The sequence below is a fragment of the Thermobia domestica genome, chromosome 7 (assembly GCF_964235325.1).
Source record: "Thermobia domestica chromosome 7, izTheDome1.hap1.1, whole genome shotgun sequence".
Classification (NCBI taxonomy): domain Eukaryota; kingdom Metazoa; phylum Arthropoda; class Insecta; order Zygentoma; family Lepismatidae; genus Thermobia; species Thermobia domestica.
In genome coordinates this window covers 207402648-207419014 of record NC_137460.1, presented here as the reverse complement: position 1 = coordinate 207419014, position 16367 = coordinate 207402648, and the positions used below count along the sequence as shown (strand labels likewise).

General features: G+C 47.3%; 1 pseudogene; it reads left to right on the top strand.

Moving 5' to 3' along the window:
• Window positions 1–15428: 15428 nt before the first annotated feature.
• LOC145691187 (U2 spliceosomal RNA) lies at window positions 15429–15574 on the top strand (annotated as a pseudogene).
• The last annotated feature ends 793 nt before the right edge of the window (window positions 15575–16367 follow it).

Below are 16367 nucleotides of genomic sequence, written 5' to 3'. Positions count from 1 at the left end.
TTATCAATATCAACGGTGCACAGTCCACTAAATTCCCACTACGAGCTGGGGTACCCCAGGGGTCAGTTCTATCTCCCCTCTTATATATATTATATGTTTCGGATATGCCGATCCCACCACCACCGGTGCATGCGCTTCAATACGCAGATGACACCGCTTATCTTGCATTGGGGTCATCAGTGGACCGCATCTCCATTCATCTACAAACAGCCATAGATAGTCTCATCGCCTGGTGCTTAAAGTGGAAACTAAAGATCAATCCAACCAAAACCCAGATGACGCTCTTCGTTCCAAATAAAAACAAATATTGCCCTACACGTAATCCGGACGCCTCCATATCACCGTCCTGGACTCCACCATACCTCTAAGCAATAGTCTGAAATACCTGGGTGTGCATTTTGACAGCCATCTGACGTGGCGATTCCACCTCCGAACTTTGGAGCAAACCGTCCGCCAGCGCTTATATCTACTGAGTCGGTTGAAGGGCACTACCTGGGGCTTAGATTCTGCACTCCTACTTTATACATATAAGGTATTCGTTCGTCCCGTAATCACCTACGGCCATCTAGCCTGGCTATCTGCCTGTAAATTCTATTATGATCGCCTCCAAGTTCTGGAACGCCGCGCCATTCGCATTGCCTATTCACTACCAGTTCGCACACCCACCGCACTTGTTTATCAGCAAACATCCATGCCGTAACTTCTAAACCACATTTATCGCCTCCGGACCCGCTATATCACCCAGCATATCAATAATAACCATCCAATTCTTGGCGAACTTCTGGACCAGGCACCAGCACTTCCTCGCCGTGCATATCTTTCTCTCGATCATCTCCTGGCTATCTATGAAAGAGAGGCGCAGACGGCAGATTATAACCCGGACCGTCGAATCTATCACAGCCATCCATCCATCTATCCCACATAATTTCTAATCTACACTTACTCCAATGCTTACTTATCCACCGTAGCTGACCATACAGGCTGAATAACATCTTCCTCCAGCTTCAATCACATCCTATTAACCACCCATCTTATCTTGCTTCAATAGCTTTGTAATTACTCTGGCCACAGAGACGGCGTAACCGTCTACGGCCCGCCCGTCGCATGATGGGAATGAAATGAATGAATGAATGAATGAATGAATGAATGGGGGTTAATGGGGACGTCAGCAACGAGGCTATATGTCCCCGTCACGATGAACAACGTTGCTCAGGACTGCAAGATTAAAAATGAATTACACGTTAAAACGAAGACAGTGCAAAGGAACGAGAGTGCTGCTAAATGAATAATAAATGGAAAAAAGCAAAAGTGTAAGATAAAAGAATAAATAAGATAAAAAGATAACAATAACAATATACAAAAATAAACTTAAAACAAGTGACAAAATATAAAAATTTAGCAGCAATAAAACAAGGACAACAGATTAAAAACAGCTCAGAGAACGTGAGCAACGCCAATAAGATGCAGAAACTCAAGTACCCGGCCAACAACAGCACGATCATCCCCCAAAGCACGGGTGAGAACAGAAGGCAGTCCATAACGTTCTCTGAGATCTGAGTATTCAGGACATTCCACAAGAATGTGCTGAATACTCAGGGGAACTATACACTCTTCACAATACGGACGGTTCAACCTCCGTAGCAAGTAACTATGCGTCAGATGAGAGTGTCCGATACGCAAACGCGCCAAGAGCACCTCATCTCGACGACGAGCGGACGAGGACGTACGCCACTCACCTAGGAGTGGTTTGACTGCATGCAATTTATTCTCAATGGCCCGGTCCCAATCGGCTTGCCAGTGAGAGCGCATCAAGATGTGAAAATAGGAACGAAGATCGGAGCAAGGAAGGCTATGCTCCAGTGCAACCCCGGCCAAGGCGGCGTTCTTGGCGGCTGTATCAGCAAGTTCGTTTCCCCGGATGCCGACATGACCCGGCACCCAGCAGACAACGACGACACAACCCTGTTGCTGCAATTGATGGCATCTCAGAAGAATGTCCTGCACGAGAGAGTGCATACTAAAGGCATTCTGTATACTCAGAACCACGCTCTGAGAATCGGTGCAAACAAGCACACGACGTAATGAAAGCGTGAAAGCATGGTTCAAGGCAAGCTTAAGTGCAGTCAATTCGGCAGTGAACACGGAACACAGGCGATGCAAATTGAATTCGGAGCTGCCCTCGTCGGTGACAAAGGCACAGCCTACAGAATCCCCATCCTTAGAACCGTCCGTATAGAACACACTAAAATCGTGGTACTGATCTAACAGTGCGGCAAATTCTTGCTGGTACACCTGGGAACTAGTTTGCTGTTTCGAATGCAGAGACAAACGTAAATCATGCCGAGGTAGACGGAGCAGCCATGGTGGAATAGCACAAAAGCGAACCAACGAAAGAGAGGGCCACACGAAATCGTCGGCAAGAAGGCTCTCGCACGCACGGATGTACCATGGACGTGTAGAGCGAGGACGTGCAGCATAGCGCTCGTATATCCGACCACCACGGAGACATGGTCTACACGGGTGGTCTGGGACACAACGCACATGCGCAGAATAATTAAGGAGTAGTCTACTGCGACGATATACTAACGAAGGTTCATTGGCTTCAGCATAAAGGCTGGTGACGGGACTTGTTCGGTAGGCACCAGTAGCAAGACGAATACCCAGGTGATGCACTGTGTCAAGTTGTCGTAACATAGAAGCACGAGCAGAACCATAGACAATACAGCCATAGTCTAACTTGGACCGAATTAGACTACGGTACAAACGAAGTAGAACAGTACGATCAGCACCCCACGTGCGGTGGGAAAGGACACGAAGGAGATTCAGAGCTCGAAGACAAGAATATTTAAGATTCCGTACATGTGGTGCCCACGACAAGCGACGGTCAAACACCAGACCCAAGAAACGGACTGTATCAACGAATGAAAAACGGGTGCCATCGAAACAAGTCCGGGTCAACAACGCACGTACGCTGCCGGCAGAAGTGAACACATTGGGATTTCTCGATGGAAAAGCGAAATCCAGTCTCATTCGACCAGCGAACGAGACGATTGAGAGTCAGTTGAAGCTGTCGAGTAATGCCGCGAAGATGGCGGGAGCGACAGAAAATGACAAGATCGTCAACATAGAGCAGACCAGACACAGGAGCCTGGATCTGCGAAAGAACGCTGTTGACGGCGACAGCAAACAACGTGACACTAAGGACACTGCCTTGTGGAACACCATTTTCTTGTACAAAGCGCTCTGAGAGAGTAGAGCCCACACGCACTCTAAAGTGTCGCTCATGAAGAAAATTCGAAATAAAGTGGGCCATATGACCACGAAGACCCCAGTCATATAATTGGTTTAGGATTCCGTAACGCCATGTTGTGTCATACGCCTTCTCTAAGTCGAAAAAGATAGCTACAAGATGTTCGCCATGGAGAAAGGCGTCTTGAATTTCACCCTCAAGATAAGCGAGATTGTCTGTAGTGGAGCGGAAACGACGAAATCCACTTTGAAATTTGCTCAAAAGTGCATTTGATTCCAAATACCACACCAGGCGCTTGTTGACCATGCGCTCAAACAACCTACAGACGCAGCTCGTAAGAGCAATGGGTCTGTAGCTCGTAGAGCGAGTTGCGACTTTGGCTGGCTTCAAGATAGGAAGAACGAGTGCCTCACGCCAACCTGGTGGAAAAAACTCCTCGACCCAGAGGCGATTATACAGTTGCAAGAGAGCAACCTGTGTGTCGCGGGGGAGGTTGCGCAACATTTCGTAGTGGATACAATCATGCCCTGGAGCAGTATTGGATGATTCACGAAGAGCAGAATCGAATTCATCAAGGGTGAAAGGAGCATTGTAGGCTTCGCTGTTGGCGGTACGGAAGTTTAACGGTGTCCGCTCTAAACGGGCCCTAAGGAAAATGAACGCAGGAGGATAATGTGCAGCCTCAGAGATAGAAGCAAAATACTGGCCTAAAGTGTTAGCTATCTCTAAAGGGTTAGTAACTAAGACACCATTCACTGTTAAAGCCGGAACATCAACAGGTGGAGTACTGCCAGTAAGAGAGCGGACCCGACGCCACACCGTGGACATCGCTGTTCGACTATTGATGGACGAAACGTAAGTCATCCAGCTTTGGCGCTTCGAAAGCCTAATAAGACGTCTAGCTCGAGCACGTAGAATGCGGAAACGCTGCAGATTGTCGTCAGTTGGATGACGATTAAAAGTGGCAAGAGCGTGCCGACGAGCCAGGATAGCCTCACGGATTTCCGCAGACCACCAGGGAACACGCCGGGGGAAACGGCGCCACCGCATTCTGGAATGGAAGCATGAGCAGCATCAAGAACAGTCTGCTCAAATGCCTCTGCCACAACAGCTACAGGGAGATCATCACGACAATGAAACTCACTGAGCTCACGGAATTTACGCCAGTCAGCACGCTTCAAATTGAAGCGGCGGAGAGGAAAAGGAGGAGTAACAGGGAGACCTTCAACAAACAACGGGAAGTGATCACTGCCACAAAGGTCGGGATGCACTCGCCATGTCAATGAGGTCAAGAGACCAGCACTGCACATGGAGAGGTCGATACAAGAATAGGTGCCATGGGCAGTGGAAAAATGAGTAGGACTGCCATCATTAAGGAGAAGCAAACTACTCTCCTCAAGAAATGCCGTGACCTGACGGCCACGACCATCAGTGCGGACAGAGCCCCACAAGCGATGATAGGCATTAAGGTCTCCTACAAGCAAGACTGGCGGCTCGAGCTGATGGAAGAGCTGAAGCAGATCAGCGGTGCTAAAGGCTTCTGAATGAGGAATGTACAATGAACAAACTGTAAGCGGGCGAGAGAAGTATACTCGCACCGCAACTGCTTGCAGGCGGGAGACGAGGTGAATCTCCCGAGAATGAAAAGAATCAGAGACACAGACTGCCACGCCGCCAGCAGCGTGGTCATTATCATGCTTATCACACCGATACATAGTGTACCCAGAAAGAAGGAAAGACTGGGTAGGCTTAAATGGGTTTCTTGCAAGCAGACGACAACTGGTGAGTGGTCGGAGACCAGTTGTATCAATTCCTCACGGTGAGTACAGAAGCCATTCAGGTTCCACTGAAGAAGCGCCATAGTGGAAGGAATCAACGTTTAAGGCGAACTTTACCACGCGGTCCAATCACAGCCCACTCAGTATCCATGAGTTCGTCCTCCACCATGTCAGACTTCAGAGAAGCTGCAGGTGGCTTACGAACTGGAGGAGATTTCGCTTTCTTCGGAGAGAGAACCGTGTCGTTCAACCTGCGGATATGCTAAGTTTCAGGCCAGCCATGTAAGGTGATCGGCGATGGGCTGGAGTGCGCCGAAGACCACTACTAACAGTAACACGAGGAGTTTTTGGACGTTCACTCGGCGTTACAGCTGTAGGCTTGGGTTGTTCGCTCGTTGTTGCAACGGGGGTCTTAAGAAGTTCGCTCATCTTTGCAACTGGGGTCTTCGAGTCAGAACTACGCTTTGGGGTCAAGTCCGTTTGAGTGGAAACGTCGACGGTCTGTGTAGCGACAGATTTCCGAGAAATAGCAGCGACAGTAGCGAAGGGAACAGAAAGCGAGGAAGGAAGGCTTTCTTTCAATCGACGCTTCGCATCTGTAGCGGAAATCTTCTCGACGACCATAAGTTCTCGGATACGCTTCTCGCGCTGATAAGCTGGACAATCCCGAGACCAAGCAGAATGCTCTCCCTTGCAGTTCACACAGAAGGGCTTGGTCGCTTTACAGGGTTCCGCACCATGACTACCCTGGCCACAATTCGCACAAAGAGCAGCACTCGCATTACACGAGGTACTGGTGTGCCCAAAATGTTGACATTTAAAGCAGCGCAGAGGACTGGGTATATAGGGCCGAACTTTTAAACGATAGTAACCAGCTTTTACAAACTCCGGAAGCGTTGGCAGACTAAAAGTAAGAATCAGTGACTGAGTAGCGACAAGTTCACCTGACTTCTTACTTTTGATTCGAGCTACCTCTATAACGTGTTGGTCCGCTAATTCCGACTTGATCTCCTCTTCGGTGGCATTGAGGAGATCCCAACACGATATCACCCCTCTTGAAACGTTCAGCATACGATGCGGTTCGACTGTCACGTGCACCGGTCCAATGGAAGTTAACTTAAGTAACTTCGCCGTTTGCTTCTCGTCTTTCGTTTCCACCAATAAAGTGCCATTTCGTAGTTTCTTTATATCTTTAACCTGTCCGGCTTGATAAGTGATGACTTTATTAATTACAAAAGGGGATAAACCCTTAATAGCACTCGGACGGTTTTCCTCGGTACTGGCACTATCAACGTCTTTCTCTTTAACTACAAGATATCGGACAACAGGGGTCGCGATACTTGTCTGTTCCTCAATTTCACTATCAGTTTGTTTGGGCTTCTTTCGTGAGGGAGAGCCCGGTTCAGTTTGAAATGTTTTTTTACCCATAAAAATATGATTATTTGTAAACATTTATAAAGAAAAAAAGGGGTGTGAGGTCACACCGGGGCGTTAATAGGGGAACTAACGCTACCCTCTGGCAATCCCTTCAGCACGCCCAACACCTTAGGATCAGCGTGGGGCCAACGCGGTCAAGGGGAATGGAAGTGCAAGAAAACCATTCCCGTCGACAAAAACGCGTGGCCCCGGAAAAAGAAGAAGGGAAACAAAACGAAAGAAACCTGTCCAACAAAAAGATAGACAACCACCAGCCCAGGAAGAACAAAACAAAATAGGTGCGGATTTTTTTGTACTTTTATTTTTTTTATATTTTTTTGGCTTTTCGTTTTAGGATTTTTTATATATATTTTTTTAATTTTCTCAAAGACTCAACACGTCGGACAACACAAACACTGGACAAACACAACAGCAGGCCGGGTGGGTGCACGTCCTCCCCAAGTGGAGGAAGACGTCCACTAGACCTTCCTCTTCCCGACTCCCACCACCACCCGCGAGTCCGGTAGCGGTATTCGCGGCTGAGAGGGCATGAAATGATATGAGGATGAAGGGTGATAAAATGAATGAATGATGAAGCCGCCCTCTCAGCTCCACCCCCTCCCCGACGATGACGGTCCGCTACATCGAGGGGGGGAATGAAATGCTTTATGTTATGTTATGTTATGTTATGCTCTCGTCATACTCACCTGGCGACTATAGTCGAAAGTCTATACGTCGTGCGATTAATATTAGGCTAATTGTTCATTAGTTTAGTTCGTTGTTCTCTTGTGCGGAGGATTGTTCCAATCGACATCGGCCTTCGGGTCCGAGACGCACAAGTTAGTTAGGGCTTTTGCTGATTACTAACTCGGTTGTAAAGTCCACTCAAACCTGCACGGGGCGCTACACTTTAGTGTTTTTGCGCAACGTCAGGCACTCTACTAATTATCTCCCTAGTTGGTGACGCAACACTTCGGTGTTAGCGGTACGCCAGTTTCATTAGTTCTCTGAGCATCGTCCTTATATCTTTAATAGTCTCATCTTCTAGTAGCATCTTTTCTGGCGGCTCTCGACTGACGAAAGGCTTCGCCTTTCCGACGCCCACCTTACGACGGAATCATGCCTAACACCCCGGATTTCTCTTCAACTAAGGGCAAACATCAGGGCCTCCCTTCTACGGTTATGGGACCACCTCGCGAGCCTCGCCGAGACGCACCACGCTCACAAAAGCGTACCAAAGTACCTAGTACCTCTGCTTCCTCCGAGGGCTCACCCCCTCGCAATCGAGATCGCTCCCGCTCTCCGCCGAAGCTCTCCTACACTGAGGCTCTTAAGAGTCCCCCAAAAGCAACTCAGGGTACCTCCATCTGCGACTCCAATCCAGTGACACCTGCCTCGTCGGTTGAAAATCTCATGGACGTTGGTACTGACAACACAACCACTCACAACATCCTTTTCAGCAATCTCAACCCGGCGTATAGCACAATTAAATCTTTCTATCATCAGCTTATGCGCTACTGTACTCGGCTCGACTTACAACGACTAGTTAAAACCCAGAATGGCATCATCCTTAAAACTACCAATGCCCAACTGTACCAACACCTCATCAATAAGGTCGGTCCTGCCATGTTTGGTCCTAACGCCAAAATCCAACTTTTGACGTCTTCTCATTCAAAAACGCTACCACCACCCCGTCGCCCATCAGTTCTTTCAGCAGTAATTCGAGGTGTCGATCCCACCCTGACAGAACAGGATATCTTAGCTGAGCTCAAAGAAGAAGGTCTGCATCCCAAACGAGCCATACGCAATAACAATGCCAACGGACCTACTTATATGGTGCGAGTTCTCACGGATGATCAGCAACTTATCGACACTATTTTACGCAATGGCGTGTATCTCTATCGCTGTCACCATCGTGTGGAACCTTCTCGCACTCCGCCACCAGTTCCGTTGAGATGCGAAAACTGTCTACCTTATAACACGCACCCAACCAACAAGTGCACCTTACCGACAGTCTGCCCTCACTGTAAGGGGTCGCATAAAATCAAAAACTGCCCCAACTTACAACAGTCTGCTACGTGCAATACATGCGATGGCCCGCACCCCACATATTCATATCGATGCACAAAGAAGCCTGTGCCTTTACCAGATAAACCAGAGACGGTTGTACCCCTCCGTCTACATCCTGCTACTCAAGTATCGACAGGCACACAAACCTCTCTTCTACCACCTCCAACCGTAGAAAACATCTTACAATTTGTCACGCTTGTCCTACAAAATACGTTTCCCTATCAGCGGGAAGCCATTCTTATCCATGCAAGCAAAGCAGCCATCGATATCTTCCATCTCCATATGGCTGCTACCTACTCTGGTTTGTCGACCTACTTCCATTTCCACTGTGATCCGGAAACATGAATCTCCGATCGACAGGAAGACGGCCGCTACATTTCCTCTTTTCCAACGCCCGCTCGCTCACGACCAATCGTGTTCTCCTTGAAACGATGGCAGCAGCTTATCAAGTGGACTGCATTCTTCTGAACGAAACCTTCCTCAAACTAAATGAACCATATCACTTTCCACATTATCACCTGCTACGTTCAGATTTCTCGCCAACTGTTGCTCGAGGTGGTGCTGCTCTGGCTGTCCGATCTTCCTTACCTTACCGCCATATCACACCTATTAATGCTGGTTTATACCCGGAGAGCGTCTTTACTACAGTTTACTTTGCAAATCGAATCATTACCGTTGCCACCATTTACGTACGTTCCACACAACCACTACCTTACCCTTTTCTGAATTATCTCGATACCCATTTCACAATCTACATCCTTCTGGCTGATCTTAATTACTCTTCTCGTACCGCCGATCAACGACACCGATTTGAAGACTTCCTTCTTAGGACTAAAGCATCCTTCATGCCAATCCCACAAGGAACTCGTCCTGTTAGTGGCACCACGCCTGATGTAGTACTTGTCACCCACAACCTGCTACCATCTGCTACGGTTGACGTCTTGGGGACCATCGGTAGCGACCATCTTCCTGTCTTACTTACCATCACTCAACCTGGCCGTGACGCTGTTGCAACCACCCCGTCTACAAAATATAATTTTCATCGGGCCGACTGGACGAAATATCAGTCCTCTATCACAGAGACGCTTGCTGGTGCCTGCACCGACCTCTCTACATCAGCTTCCATTCTCCAACTCACGGAAACGCTCACTGATGCTATCGTTCATGGCACAGCCCAGGCGGTCCCTACCTACACGCCACATCCTTCCAGGCCTCCTCTGCCTCCATATGCCCGTACGCTTCTAGCTCGGTCCCATGCCTATCTTAGGGAATATAAGCGCACCGGAGATCCACTCTTTTTCCATCTCCACAAGCAATTCCAACGTATGGTCAAGTCATTCATAATAGCCAGGAAACGTCTCACGTGGCGCACCTGCTGCAATCAACTACGCACCGAGCAAAATCCAACTAAATTCTGGGCCCTCTTTAAACGACTTACTTCACAATCCACTCGATCGCAATATCCACTCATTATTAATAATACCGCTCCAGCAACAGACGCAGACACAGCACAAGCTTTCGCCGACCATTTTCAAACAGTTTTTACGCCGCACATGGATCCCATCTTCACTCATCCGACTCACCAACATATCATTGCAGCAGGCGCCCCACATCAGCCTCTCTTCGAGCCGCTTTTCGCCCATCCGCCTCCCGACAACGGAGCTCAACTTCCACCCATTACCGCCGAAGATATCACCTCTGTTCTGTCACATCAACGTAACACGTCTCCAGGAGTGGACAACATAAGCTACCGCCAGCTCTACAATGCGCCGCCTCTCTTTCATCGATTGCTTGCACTCCTTTACACTGCCATCCTCACCACAGGCTTTTTTCCACCTGCCTGGAAACTAGCAAAAATAGTCGTCTTTCTCAAACCTGGGAAAGATCCCAGCCAGGTCACCTCATACAGGCCCATCAGCCTCACCACAGCTTTCAGTAAGACCTTTGAACGCATTATCGTGAAACGGCTCCATGTTTATATTCAACATCGTAACATCATTCCACTTTCACAAGCCGGCTTTCGACCTTTTTTTTCTACAGCGGATCAGTTGCTTAAACTCTCCTCACTGCTCATCAACCACTACAACATGTTTCTTCCGGCAGTCCTGATCTCATTTGATATTGAACGGGCTTTCGATACAGTGTGGCATGAAGGGTTGCTTTACAAACTTCAACGGCTCTTACCTCTCGCATATGTCCGACTAATTGCAAATTTTCTATCTGACAGGCAAGCCTTTATCAATATCAACGGTGCACAGTCCACTAAATTCCCACTACGAGCTGGGGTATCCCAGGGGTCAGTTCTATCTCCCCTCTTATATATATTATATGTTTCGGATATGCCGATCCCACCACCACCGGTGCATGCGCTTCAATACTTAGATGACACCGCTTATCTTGCATTGGGGTCATCGGTGGACCGCATCTCCATTCATTTACAAACAGCCACTGGGACAAATATCAAACCTTTATAACGGAGAAACTTACGGGTATATCCCCCGATCTTACTACCTCCGACGCCATCACCCAACTTGCTGCCACGCTCACCGATACTATCCTTCAGGGCACAGACCAGACAGTTCCTAAAGCAACAACGCCTCAGTCAAGGCCCCCTCTACCTCCTTATGCTCGTACGCTTTTAGACCGCTCCCAGGGCTACCTTACAGAATACAGACGCACCAGGGACCACCATTTCTTACATTTACATAAACAACTACAGCGTATGGTCCATTCTTATATCATCGCCAAAAAACGTCTCATGTGGCGCGCTTCTTGTAATCACCTCCGTCAGGAACAAAACCCGGCAAAGTTCTGGGCCCTCTTCAAACGCCTTACCTTTCAATCCAATAGACCGAAATACCCGCTTCTCATCAATAATACAGTTCCAGCGTCTGATGCAGATATTGCTCAAGCCTTTGCCGACCATTTCCAAACAGTATTTACACCACATATGGATCCGATTTTCGCTCATCATAGTCACCAACATATCACAGCAGCAGGTACTCCACATCAGCCTCTCTTGGCACCGACTTTCGCACCTCCGCCTCCAGCTCGCACTAGTCTCCTACAACCCATCACTGTTGAAGACATTCATTCAGTACTCTCTAACAGACGCAACACCTCACCGGGGGAGGACTCAATCACCTACCGCCAGCTGTCTCACGCGCCACCTCCACTCCTCTACACCGCCATACACATCACAGGCTTTTTTCCTTCTGCCTGGAAGTTAGCTAAAATAATTGTCTTTCTTAAACCAGGCAAGAATCCCACGGAGATCACCTCGTATAGACCCATCAGCCTCACTACAGTATTTAGTAAGACTTTCGAGCGGATCATAGTGAAACTGCTTCATATACATATAGAACGGCACAACATCCTTCCAGTCACGCAGCCCGGCTTCAGACCATTATTTGCCACATCAGACCAGCTCCTGAAACTCTCGTCTTTGATCGCCAATCATTTTAATAAACATCTTCCTGCGGTCCTGATCTCCTTTGACATTGAACGGGCTTTTGATACGGTATGGCATGAGGGTTTGCTTTATAAACTACAAAAGCTTCTACCTCTTTCATATGTCCGCCTTATTTCCAACTTCTTGTCTCAAAGGCATGCTTTCATACAGATTAATAGCGCCCAATCTACTACCTTCCCCTTAAAGGCTGGCGTACCTCAGGGGTCGGATTTATCCCCCCTCTTATATATCCTCTATGTTTCAGATATGCCTCTCCCACCTTCACCTATACATGCTTTTCAATATGCTGATGACACGGCGTATCTTGCCCTGGGATCGTCCGTGGATCGTATAACCACACAGCTACAAACTGCCATAGATGCTCTACTTGCCTGGTGTCTAAAATGGAAGCTCAAGATAAATCCAACCAAAACGCAATTGACGCTCTTCGGGCCTAAAAAACATAAATACTGTCACTCAAGGAATCCGGACCGCTTACACATCACTGTCATGGGCTCCACCATACCTCTTAGCAATAATATTAAATACCTCGGCGTGACTTTCGATAGCCATATGACCTGGCGCAGTCACTTACGGATCTTGGAGCAAAACATCCGCAAACGATTGTATTTACTGAGCCGTTTAAAGGGCACCACATGGGGCTTAAATTCCAACCTACTGCTTTATACGTATAAGGTATTTGTTCGCCCCGCAATCACGTATGGACATCTCGCCTGGCTCTCGGCCAATCAATATTACTATGACCGCCTTGAGATATTGGAACGCCGAGCTATTCGCATCGCCTTTTCCCTGCCACCCCGCACACCAAAAGCCCTTGTCTATTCACAAACTACAATGCCATTTCTCCTTCCTCACATTTATCGTCTTCGAACCCGTTATATCCTGCAACACATTACAAACGCTCATCCGATCGTTGCAGACCTTTTAGATCAGATGCCTACCTCTCCTCGACGCATCTACCCACCTGTGGACCATCTGCTGGCAATCTATGAAAGAGAGGCTCACACAGCGGATTATAATCCAGCGCGCCGCATATACCAAACAAATCCGCACATATACCCTCCTTAAACTTTCTTTTCTTGGCAGCTCATTTCTCCACTGCACTTCGTCGCCTTTTGTTATGCCACACTAATTAACAATCCTACATCACATTAAGGCTGAATCTTTTACTTCTATAAATTCGTACATTTCCTGATTTCCAACTATCTTTCGTTGCATCTCCAATCAATCAGACCTCTGGCCAGAGAGGAGGCGTAACCTTCTGTGGCCCGCCTATCTCCGGATGGGAATGAAATGCTTTATGTATGTATATGCTCTCGTCATACTCCATTACATCTAAACGAAGCTGTCGATAGTCGATCTGACCCAAACTTACCACATTTACAACCTACTCTCAATCACGCCCTGGAGTTAGATCATCCGCTTGGAGTACCGATTCAACCTGCTGATATCCAGGCCACACTCCTCAACAAACGAAATTCCGCTCCAGACTTTGACGCTATTACCTATACACTGATTAAGAACGCCCCTCCTGTTGTCTTCACCATACTAAGTATCATTTATACATTCATACTTCGAATTGGTTTTTCCCCATAACTTGGAAGTACTCAAAAGTCTTACTTTTCCAAAGCCTAATAAGCCTCCATCTGACCTCACGTCTTATCGGCCGATACAATTAACATCTACCCTAAGCAAATTTTGGAACGCATATTAGTTCGCCGCCTCCATGACCATTTGCAGAATCACGAGTTACTTCCGTTGCACCAAGCTGGGTTTCGACGTAACTTTAGCATTCTAGATCCCCTGTTACATTTCAGTACTTCTACATATAACCAATTCAATCGAGGCAATCCATCTAGTCTGGTTACCTTCGATCTAGAAAAGGCGTTCGATAAAGTTTGGCGCCAGGGTCTTATATACAAGGTATACTCTTTTCAACTTCCCCGCTCTTACATCAGAGTTATACATTCCTTCCTTACAGCCCGACTTGCCTACATCTCCATCAATGATGCTCTGTCCTTTCCAATCTTTTTGAATTCTGGCGTACCACAGGGATCTTCTCTTTCACCCCTATTATATTTGCTGTACGTATCCGACTTGCCCACTACTCCTAACGGACAACTTTTCCAATTTGCTGACGATACAGCATTTCTGGCTATCGGTCGGACAATTACTTCTATTCAATATAGCTTTTAACTGGCCATTGATGCTTTTGTCGATTGGTGCGACATCTGGCGCTTGGCAATCAATGCTACGAAAACGCAAGCGATCGTTTTCTTACCATCTGGACGACGATCACGGGTCCATCGAAATCCCCAACTGCTACGTCTTCATGTTGATAACAGCCCGGTTACAATCCATAGTACTCTTAAATATCTTGGCGTTGTATTTGACTCCAAGCTCACTTGGATGCCTCATCTTCTTACTGTCATCGAGAAAGCCAAAAACCGACTCAATTTACTAAAGCGCCTAACAGGTACCACGTGGGGTCTAAACTCTTCTCTCCTTCTCAATACATACAAGGTTTTCATGCGCCCAATTCTAACCTATGGTCACACAGCCTGGATATCAGCTCCCTCTAAATATTATCTTAAGTTAGCCATTCTTGAACGCCATGCGTTTCGTTTAGCCTTCCGCATCCGACACGCCTTCTTTATGAACGCATCAATTTTCCTCCACTATTATCACATCTTGAGGCCCTCCGCTCAAACTACGTTCAGAAACGCATTGAAGCTGCTCATCCCATATTCCTGAGCATTCTCCGCAATGACCGAGACCATGACACTCCCGCTGTATATTATCCCACACCTCTTCAGCATCTGATGACCCTTTATCATCTCAACATCGGCCAAGACAACATTGATCCAGAAGTTTATGACATTTATCATCCTGGCACAGTTTCACTACTCATCTATCCATCTCATGCACAGTAAAACCATCCACTAACAGGGCTGCCTTTGTCTCCATCAGTTCCTGCGTCGCCCCAGGAAAAGAAGATAACAGCATTTGTCTAACTAACATCACCCATGTGTTATGGCGTCGTAGCACTTCACCCTCATACCATCCATCATTACAGATCTAATGATTGTCATATACTTAGCTGTTAAAAATCATGCTCTCATAGCTCTTCATGTATTTAACTAACCACTATATGTTTGCTGTATCTATTCATTTCAGGCACCGCAGTTCCAGCAAGATCATAACTTGTATGCCAGCCAGCCAGTCTGGACCAGCACCCACCGTAACTGAGGCTTGTCCTCACACAATTGATTACCCTCCCCATGCAATATGAAATATGAATAAAGTTCCAAATGAATTGATTATTAAATAGCACCTAGACCCTCTAATGATACCTCTGACCTCTTATGCTTTTCTCTCTCTTACCGAAGAAAGGGTGCAACCCTTTGAACGGGTAAACGTAAATAAAAAAAATGCTCTCGTCATCGCTTCTCGGCCTTTTGGCTAAGATCAAAGTGTAGTATCTGTTCTTATCAGCTTAATAGGTAACATTTAGGTCATTTTACAGTTATTTTCTTAGAGATTCCTATACATTTGCTTGTTAGCTTAGGTTAGTTAGGCGGAGGCTCTTCCTTAAGAAGGGCGACATGGTCATCTAGAAGACTCAGCCGCTAGAGTTTGAACGGTGCGGAGGTCTCCCCATAGTGGGAGCACGACATGTCTCCACTACGAGATTCAGCCGCCCCTGTATACATAATTGTAATAGACAAAACTCATGCGGAGGTTCTCAGCCTTGAGATACGACATGGCCTAGTTTCAGGCTCAGCCGCATGAGACGACTTGACATAACGTTACTTGTAATTTATGCCAGCCACAATTATTGATACAAGAATGGAGGAAGGTATGCAGGGAGGAGGAAGAGAAACAGTTATCAGAGAACGGCCAGTTATCCCGAAGATATGCCGAGAAGGCCAAACACTCAAAATCCGGTATCCAACGAGCAATACGTACAATTGCACCGAGAGAGCCTGTAGGTCGGCCTTCAAAGCCAGCAGCTGGACTGCAGCTAGAAGATCGGTTGAGAGGCACCTGCTGAGAAACCATGGGGTGAAGATAAACAGAGTCTTAAATATATGCAAGGGATGCAGGGCAGACCTTGGTAGAAAACCTTCTACTCATGTGTGCAGGGAGAACATTAGAGAAGAGGTCGAAGAAGAAGAAGAAGAAGAGTTTGCCTATGGGTGTAATGATTGCTCAACAACGTTCCCCACGTCGAGAGCCTTAAGGAACCATATGCTCTGGCACCGGAAGAAAGGATTGGAAGGGAACCAAGGAGTTGAAGAAGAAGACGAGGAGATGGAAGAGGCTGGACAAATGGAGGAACAAAATATAGAAAACAGGAACACCAACCAAGAGCTTGAAG